Here is a 9,548-nt window from a genome sequence, read left to right as displayed (position 1 = left end):
AAGGGTAATTACGTAAAGGAATTTTAAGTCTCGTATTTAGTAATTCCTTGAAAGCTCAGACTTCATTTAAAAATTGATTTTTTTATGAAATATAAAAGGAGCTCCTGAATTTTATTAAAAAACCTTCAAGTGGTTCGAGGATCTCTCAACTGAATTTGATACAGACAAGTGGAAACCTGGAAGGTGCGCCTATGATGTCGTTCTCATATTTGTTTCTGATGTACAATATTGCAAATTTAGTAGTGTCTTTAAAGGTAATCAGTTAGCCAAGTATCAGCACATATGCTGAATATTTACGGTTTGCTTATGGTATTTTCTACACTTAGTATTGTATTCTTTATTAATACCAGTCTTATAATTATCTGCTTTAATAACTTGGTTCTGGATCCTTAGCATGAAACCTTCAGCTTCAGGAAAAGGTTCTTCATTTATTAAATGCCTCTTAATCTACACGTGGTTGGTTGAGTTTTTTTATAAAGCCTTCCATGAAGTTCTTTTTAGGACCATTATTCTTATTACATCATTTACCAGGTTCAAGAGAGACTAATTTCTATCAGACTAGGATAATAAAGTTGAAGTTCAAATTATTGTTTCTTTCCGACGAATTCTCTCAGTTGAGTTACCTGATTCGCATGCAGATTGCTGATATCGATAAATCGGTTCTCATTTCTTCTATTATTGAACTAGGTAAGCATAGTGCATGTTGTCCTTTACATCTCTTCTAGTTCTGTAGTGCTTCATTTGAGAATTCTAAAAAGACATATCATAAAGGGGAGAGCATATGTGTTAATGGCCTTCACAAGATTCCCTGTATTTAGTTTGGATTTCGTGCACAACTTAACTGGTTTTTTATATAGATCAGTAAATCTTGTATTCGCCTGTTTTTGGTCGAGAAGTGTAAAAAAGTCCAATTTCTTATAAGCTTCATCTATCTCTAATCGAGCATTAGAAAATGAAATAAAAAAACAAAGAAGGAAAATTGGAATGACAATAATCCACACGTATCTAAAGAAGGGAAAGAAAATCAATGTTTCGGCTGGTATATTGAAAGTTTATATTATCAGCTCAATATTTACTATTAAATGACGAAACGTATGCTGAAATGCTTCAGAAGCTTATCAGCACACTAGTAGTTTGACTATTAGAAAATAAGAGAGATATATACGAAATTGTATCAGTTTAAAAGAACTGTTAATTCCATTCTAACAGAATTGAGCACATTCTCATTATGCAGTTCCCGTTAGGCAATGGTTAAATGATCCCTATCCTAGCCAGTGAATTGGAGGAAGAGAGCCTATTGAATGGCCAGCTAGATTCCCAGATCTAACTCTTGACTTATTTTTATGAGTTCACCTAAAATCAGTGGTTTTTATAACGCAACCTAAATCACTAGAGCAACCCCAGCATAGTATATATTGTGAGATGTAATTAAATGGTGAGTCGTACCAATCGAATAATAGAAAGAGGATTCAAAGTAAGAGAGAACCAATGCAAGCCGAGGGAGTCGGATAGAGATGAAGAGAATGGAATAGTAATAAACTTGTAAAATTGCAAGGGGTTTTGTCAACAAAATTTTTAGTTGTATATTTATGGGTATTTATTAGGGTACTGCTTAGGGTGTTTAGGGCTGAGAGCTATTCAAATACCTGCAGTTAATCTTCTTATAATTGGAATAATTTACTTTAATTTATGGAAGGTTTTGGAATATTCCAGGCTACCTGAATGCTCGCACGAACTTTTTTACTAACTTCATTTATATATCCGCAAGCTCAATTATTCCAATTGATCGTAACGTGCTTTAGGGCAACTCGGAGGTATTTAAATGCCTAAAATAAATGCTCCATGTAACTTAAACAAAAAATATACAATTTTAGTGTATTATGTAAGATTTTTGGAATATTTCAAGATTCCTAAATATCTGCAAGAACCCTCTTTAATAACTTCATTAATTTATTGGGAAGCGGCGTAGCATTCCAACTGATCCGAAGGTACTTTATAGCAACTGAGACGCTTTCAAGTGCCTATAATAATTATTCTATATAACTAAAAAAGAATATTCTAACTAATTCTGGTGTATTCTTTTACTCCAACTAATATTAAGGTACTTTTTAAGATAGCTAAGACTAAGAGCGATTCAAATGCCTGTAATAACCCTTCTTATAATTTTTTATAAAATATTCTTGCTCTAGGGAACAACCAAAGGCTTGGAGTATAAATTTTATACAACCCACATATAATCCTTAGGCTTTTGAAATATTTCAGATTGCCTGAATACCAGCAAAGATCCTATTTATTAACTTAAATAATTAATCAGCAATTTTAATTAACCTAACTGACCCTAAAGTACTTTAGAAGAACTTAAAGACATCCAAGCTTCCAGAATAAATGTCATGCAACATATATAGAATATTGTAATAATTAAGAGCACTTCAAAAATGTCCACATAATTTATACTCATTTATACTATTTTGTTTTCGAAATATTTTGGGGATTTTGAAAAACTAGTTTCTTTAACCAATTTTCGTAAATTAAAGGAAATACCATACAGAATCTTGAAAATTGGTACATATATTTTTTTCTTAAATTAATCAGGTATGTATGTACATGTTTCAGGGTTTTTTAAAAAATAAAGATTTTAATAGAATTGAAATTTAAAAAAAATCCAAACGGCCCTAACTCAAAAAGATCCATATGAATAATTACGGATTATTTTTCAGATAGTTTTATTAAATACGTATTGTATAATTAGCGTTTACTTAAATAGAATTTCAAATCGAACCTCAAATCCAAGAACCATGTAGTATTGCTTACTGAACTACTCCAATCATAGTTCTATTCACTTTGAGTCGATTATTCTTTATAGTCACTGTTTGTGAATAATTTGGTCAATTGTTTGGGTCTGTTTTAATAATTTGGTCAATCATAGGTTTACAAGGCCGATCTGCTGAGCATTATTACATACGAGGCAACCAGCAATAAAGTGATTTCCTTTGTTCAAATCCTTGAATTGGATCATAGGATCCATATCAATGCCTCCTTCAGTACACGTTAGGCAAACTTACTTTCCATATAGTGAATAACTATAAAAGGTTGAATATTATCTTTATTTCAAAAGCAGCACTACGCGGATCCCAACTTTTACATACCAATCAGCCACATCAGTTTTCTGATAAAAAAAATAGAGAGAATTATTGAAAGATACATAAAAAGGGCATTTTGGTTAAAAGATCTACCTTATGAGGAAGGTGAGGGTTATTCTGGGAAGTACAAAGTCTTCTCTTGGTGCGTTTCTGGATATCTATCTGGAATCTTCTTAAGAGTTCTGGCTCAGAATCCTGTATAGCTACATGGTGATATTGCCATGCTTTTTCTCTAATAAGCCTGCATTTGTAAACAGGCTGACCATTTGATTCCAGAATAAACGACTAAGCTGCAGCATTAAGATTCCTTCTTGAGGTTCTATAAAAATGGCGGTTAAAGTTTGAAAAGCATCTTCAGACTTAAAAGAGATAAAAACTCCTAAGCAAAAATTTATAATATCAAGTCAAATTTATAGATCCCTTTGTGTAAAGAATGAAACACCACAAAAACCTGCTTCCTTCCTTTATTAACTTTACCAAAATCAACAATAGCTCAGGCCCTATGTAAACAGATTACGTTTCTACCTGCCCTTTCTACTTTTACGACCCTTTTTAATTATCTAGTATTCTGTGAAAAAAAATCCGCAAATGTACGAACCACCACCGAGCGAACGCATTTGCTACACTTTTGTCTTAATATTAATTATGAAAATGAGCCACGGTTCGGTTTTTTTTTTGCTCTCTGCCTCAAACTAATTACGAGAAACCGCAATGGGCAGTGCCTTTATACGGCGGCTAGACTGCTTTTTTTCTTTGATATTCTTTTGTGCTTCTTTTAACCGTCAATCCGATACTCAGTGAGGATGAAGCGGTTGCTGATGATGATGGGTTGTCTTGAAGGGCGTTATAACTTCCATTTGTAAGCAAGAAATATGATTGTTTTAGAATTTTTAAGTCTCATAAGCGCAATATATGGAATTTTAGAGTAAACAGGATTATTATACTATAAGACTGTTAGCTGTCTTACTGTCAGTTATCAACTACTATTCTCTTGATTTAATTGTCAGTTATCAGACTGTCATTTGTCAACGATCATTCTCTGGCTTCAAACGTCAACTTCCTTGTATGTCCTTGTTTTATTTTTCTGTATATTGGCTATTATTCTCTGATTTCAACTGTCAATTTTCAATTGATATATCCTTATTTTAATTGACATTTGTCATTCTATCATTTATCGATAGTCATTCTCTCAAATCTAATGTAATTTTTCAACTATTAGATAACATAGATAAGATAAGATTTATTTAATCTTTACAATGGTAAAAAAACACCACAAACTTTGGATACGTCGTTACAATGACTTTCAAAGATTTTTGCAACGAATTTTTACCTTAGAAGAATAAATGTTGTTCTCATTCTCAGTTTTTGTTACGTTGAGATTTGGTTGATTTGCAAGAAACCATTCTGCTACTCCATGAATAAAATTATTCATCATTTGTTCGTGATTATGGGAATTTGAAGGAAAACTGGTGTCATCTGCATAGAGAGAAGTCCTGAATTCTGCATTTATGGTGTTAAATCATTTACATAGATAAAAAATAGTAAGGAGCCTAATATGGAGCCCTGGGGTACACTATATATCTCATGACCCTTTCTCCAGACAACCTGCCGTTTGAATATTATATAACTTCTGTCTACTAAATAGCTATTGATCATATTGCTTGACTAGGAACATCCATAAAATGTTAGTTAAAAATTATGATTCTGTAAGAAATACAGTCGAATTGCTCAATGCCATTACAGTAGATCTCTCTTCCTCAATTCAAATTGTTTATTAATGAGCAGACTGTTGGACGGAAAATAATAACACAATTGAATCTTTAAAGGTCCTTCAAAAATGTTGGAAGAAACAGGAAGTAGAGAGATGGGCCAATAGTAATTATGTGAGCTATTGGTTTACTCTGTTTAAAAACTCCAAGATATACCCCTTTTTGAATAAAAGTTTTACTTAATTTGGTTAATGGGATAATCAAAAAGTTTCTAATTTTTTTCTTAAACAGAATATTATTACTTTTCAGACTCTCTATTGCCCTACGAACCTCAAGTATGGTCTTATGTAATGAGAAGATAAAGTTAGGGTCATTCTCTGATGTTGACTGTCACTTCTTACAAACCGATATTTTCTCGATTGTTGTAGTATAATTGGGCGCGTTTTTAAATTCATCAGAATTTTTTGATGGATTTCATCAAATGGTTGACAGATTGACAGCTGCTTGACTGATGACGTAAAACAGCTGATTTGTGATGGAACATCAACCAATGAAAAACGAAACGCTTTTTTGTATTGTTGAGTTTTGTTTTCCTGTTTTGATTTGACTTTTCAGTTGATTTCCAAATGTATTTTTCCTCCTTAGATTTCCTTTTTGTTGTCATGTTTTAATAGGACTTCACAACGCAGTTAAAAGTTAATTATTTTGTTTGTTTTGGTCAAATCAAAAATTATTAAAAAAAAATTATAAAACGTCAAAGTCATCACACCATCCCACCAAAACAAAAATACGATGGACCAGTGATTGCCATCAGCCAATCATTGATGGACTCATCATATAATAAAGTAACGTGATGTGATGGAAAGCAGATTCGAGCTCTAATCGTCAGTTTAGAGTCGCGACTCAACATCGAAAAATCGCTAGCGTGAAAGTGTAGATAATTCGTAAATCTCGGCCACCGATAATAGAAGGTTTTCAACAGCGTTTTCCAAGTTTTTAGTTAATCTCATTAAGTGTTTACAGTCCACTAAATTACCTTTTTTTTCCTTTTTTTTCATCGTGAGTTAACTAACTTTTTAATTTTATTTTTTTATTTGAACTCAGCGCAATTAACCAACATTATTTTTGGTATTTTGGTTTACCAAAAATAAAACTTGATGATTTAAACACTTGATGAGATTAACTAAAAACTTGGAAAAAGCTGTTGTGAGACCTTACCTTTTTTACTTATATTATAAAAGGTAGATCTACCCCCACAAACTTAGTTTGTCTTACAGAACATATATCTGAGTCAATAAATGCCAGGTCACAGGTTGACGTTATTTATACAGACTTCTCGAAGGCTTTTGACCGTCTGGATCATGGTATTCTTCTAAATAATCTTAACCAAAACTACGGTTTTTCTTCTCACCTAATACACTTTTTTAGCTCTTATCTTACGGGTCGTCTTCAGCACGTGGAATGTTATGGCCGTAGTTCGGCTCAGATAGTTGCAACGTCTGGAGTTCTACAGGGCTCCATATTGGGGCCGCTCTTCTTCAACACATTTATTAATAGTATATCGGAACAGCTCACTGTAAATAGTTTGTTATATGCGGATGATACAAAATTGTATTATGGCATCAATAGTATCTTAGATTGTATGGAATTGCAAAATAATATTAATCTCCTCAATGCATGGTGCAAAAATAACAATCTTCCTCTTAATGCTGCCAAGTGTAAAGTTGTTTCTTACTCTTTGAAGAAAAACCTGATTATGTATGACTATGGACAGTGAGACTGTCCCGAGATCAACGGAGTTCAAGGATTTGGGGGTGACATTTGACAGCACTCTTTCCTTTCAGCCACACATTCAGGACATTGTTAATCGGAGCTACAGAATGCTGGGTTTTGTCATTAGGAAGGCACATAGCTTTAGTAATATCTTTAGTCTTAAAATTTTGTATTTTTCTTATGTGAGATCAATACTGAAATATGCTTCTTCTGTGTGGTCACCATTTTATATGAATCATATACATGAACTAGAAAATGTTCAGCGTAAATTCTTAAAGTTCCTTTCATATAAATGTGACGGAGTGTACCCAGAAATTGGTTTTTCACATCAACGCCTACTAGAAAGGTACTCCTTTAGTAGTCTTGAGGAGAGGCGAAAATCTGCTGATCTGAAATTTTTATTTAAACTTCTTAATAATAAAATTGATTCGCCAGACTTATTACGACATGTAAATCTTCATGTGCCCCGCATATCATCTAGAAATTCTGACACAGTTTACCTATCTAGACCTAGAACGAATATTTGTAAATATTCTCCAATGCGTAGAGCATGTGGCACTTTTAATTCTGTTCAGGATCAATGTGACATATTCAACTGCAGTTTGTCCGAAATTAAAAGAGTACGCTTTTCCTAGATAGTAGACATAAACAAAATTATTTTTTATTCAAGTATTGTATAATATTGTAGGAAACTATTGCTATTAATAATGTATTCTTTTTTTTTTCTCTAGTTTTGGATTGTAATTTGTATAATATTGTATTTTTTTCCCCCACTCAATAATTGGAATTTTTTCTGTGGAGTGGTGTAATTAAAATAAAATAATTTAGAAACGCAAATAGCAAATTTTGCTTAAGCGGTGGATCGACTGCTGAATTTATAAACGCGCCCTATGTGTCATACTGTCAGTTGTCAACCGTCAATTTCTTAATTTAATTGTCACTTGTCAACTGTTGTTCTCTTGCTTCGAATATTTGTTTCCTTTCAAATTGTCACTTAAATTTTGCGCTCCATATATAATGTTAAGAATTTCTGTCAATTTCTTGTTTAAGCTGATGGTAATTGCAAGACTTGCCATACGTTCAATTATTTCATTGACTGCATATATTGATTATTCTCTTATGTTATCTGTCAACTGTCTTTTTCTTAAGTCAATAGTCAGTTAGTAAAAAGAAAATAACTAGACATTGAAATGTGAATAAAATTGAAAAAGGTTTAGGTCATGGCAATATTTATTACATATGAAAATAGGACAAATAAGAGGCGCAATTCTGATTAATTAATTAATATATTTGGAGTAATTAACACTCCGCTAAAGGTAATTTCCGTCATTTCGTTTCTGAACGCACCCCTGGTGGTATTTGACAAACTTGTCATTTGTCAGCTGTTAGATTGCTGTCAGATTCGAAGTTTTATACTAGTAAATTTAGGTTTTTTTTAAATAAATCAGTGGGATTTTTAGGGTGGTAAAATATTTAGTGGGATTCCGTTTTTTTAAGAAAAGTTCCCTATAAAAGAGATTGATAGTAACGGTGACTACTGTAGACTGAAACGACCCTTTTTAAGAAGACCAAGATGGTCTGATGGATATTAATAATCATAAGTTGCTAATTTGGCTTATGGGTTAGCCTAATTATGCTAATTAGTAAAAACATGGATGCGCGACTATTTTTTAAATCAAATGTTTTTTTATTATTGACTATTTAATTTTTTTTTCAAATTTGGGCGTGGTTTAAAGGATATTAATACTATTTTTTGACGTAAACATGACAGTTAAGTAAAGTAACATCAAGGTAAGTATATACTTCGTTGTATAATCTGTGAAAATTTAAAAGAAATCAACACCGAAAAAATTTAAAAAAAAAGCAAAAAAGGGGACCACCCATGGTTGACAAATTATATCCAAGCGTTTTTTGTTTATCTGATGTGTGTAAATAACCGCTTAAATGCCCGGTCGGAAGCTGAGCTTGTGTATCATTTAATTTATGACTTAAATCTTGTTTATTTTAATGCCGCATGTCGGTGATTAATTAATAGAGCAACGTAGTGGATAGAGCAACAAAAAAATGCCGTATATTGCGGCCAATTAGTACAATTTTTTTGAAGTAGATGAAAAAATGTTATCTATATGTATAGCAATAGTATTTTTTGTAAAAGATGCTCTTGACAAAAAACCTCAAAGTAAAGAGTAACATTAGAAAAAAATTAATTGCTGCACCTCTACTGGACATTTTTTTATTTACTAACATTATTTCATCGAGTTTACAGTAATTTTTGAAAGAAAAATCAAGTGAAATTTAAAAGAAAGTTGCATGACTTCAATGTAATTATGTTTACGAATACTAATAAGGCAAACCCGGGTTAAAATTGATTACTATTTTATACACAGACTTCTACACCATATTTATTTTACTACAACATTAAATTACACCCAAATAAAACACCAAAAACCGACTTTCAATTCCACATTTAACGGTCAAATAACCCACAAAGTTACTACTACTATTAAAATTAAACAATCACGATTCCAGGCAAGCTACCGAAACTAACAAACCTTAAACAAGTCTTCAGTACAATTTCAAATATTTTTTATGAATTGGCGAAAGCGCCGGGCACATTTCAGAAATTTCAAATATTTCAAAGCGGCTGGGACCCCCGTTTAAGGAATCGGTGTACGACCGAATATAAGGTGTACTTATATAGGCAACGTGTGAATTTAACAGGGTAAGTAGCGCAACAGTGACTATGTCATTGAGTTTTAGGATTGTGTCTTATTAGTTCCAACTAATAATTAAGTTATTTTTTAGTAAAATAATAAGTATATGTACTAAAGTATATTTAGTTAAAAGCATAGTTCAATCAAATCAAGCCATCAATTCAATCCATGCACCCAATGGCGAGTTCCACATAAATAAAAATTTGAAAAAT

This window comes from Anthonomus grandis, chromosome 9 (assembly GCF_022605725.1).
Source record: "Anthonomus grandis grandis chromosome 9, icAntGran1.3, whole genome shotgun sequence".
NCBI lineage: Eukaryota > Metazoa > Arthropoda > Insecta > Coleoptera > Curculionidae > Anthonomus > Anthonomus grandis.
Note: the sequence above shows the minus strand (reverse complement) of the source record.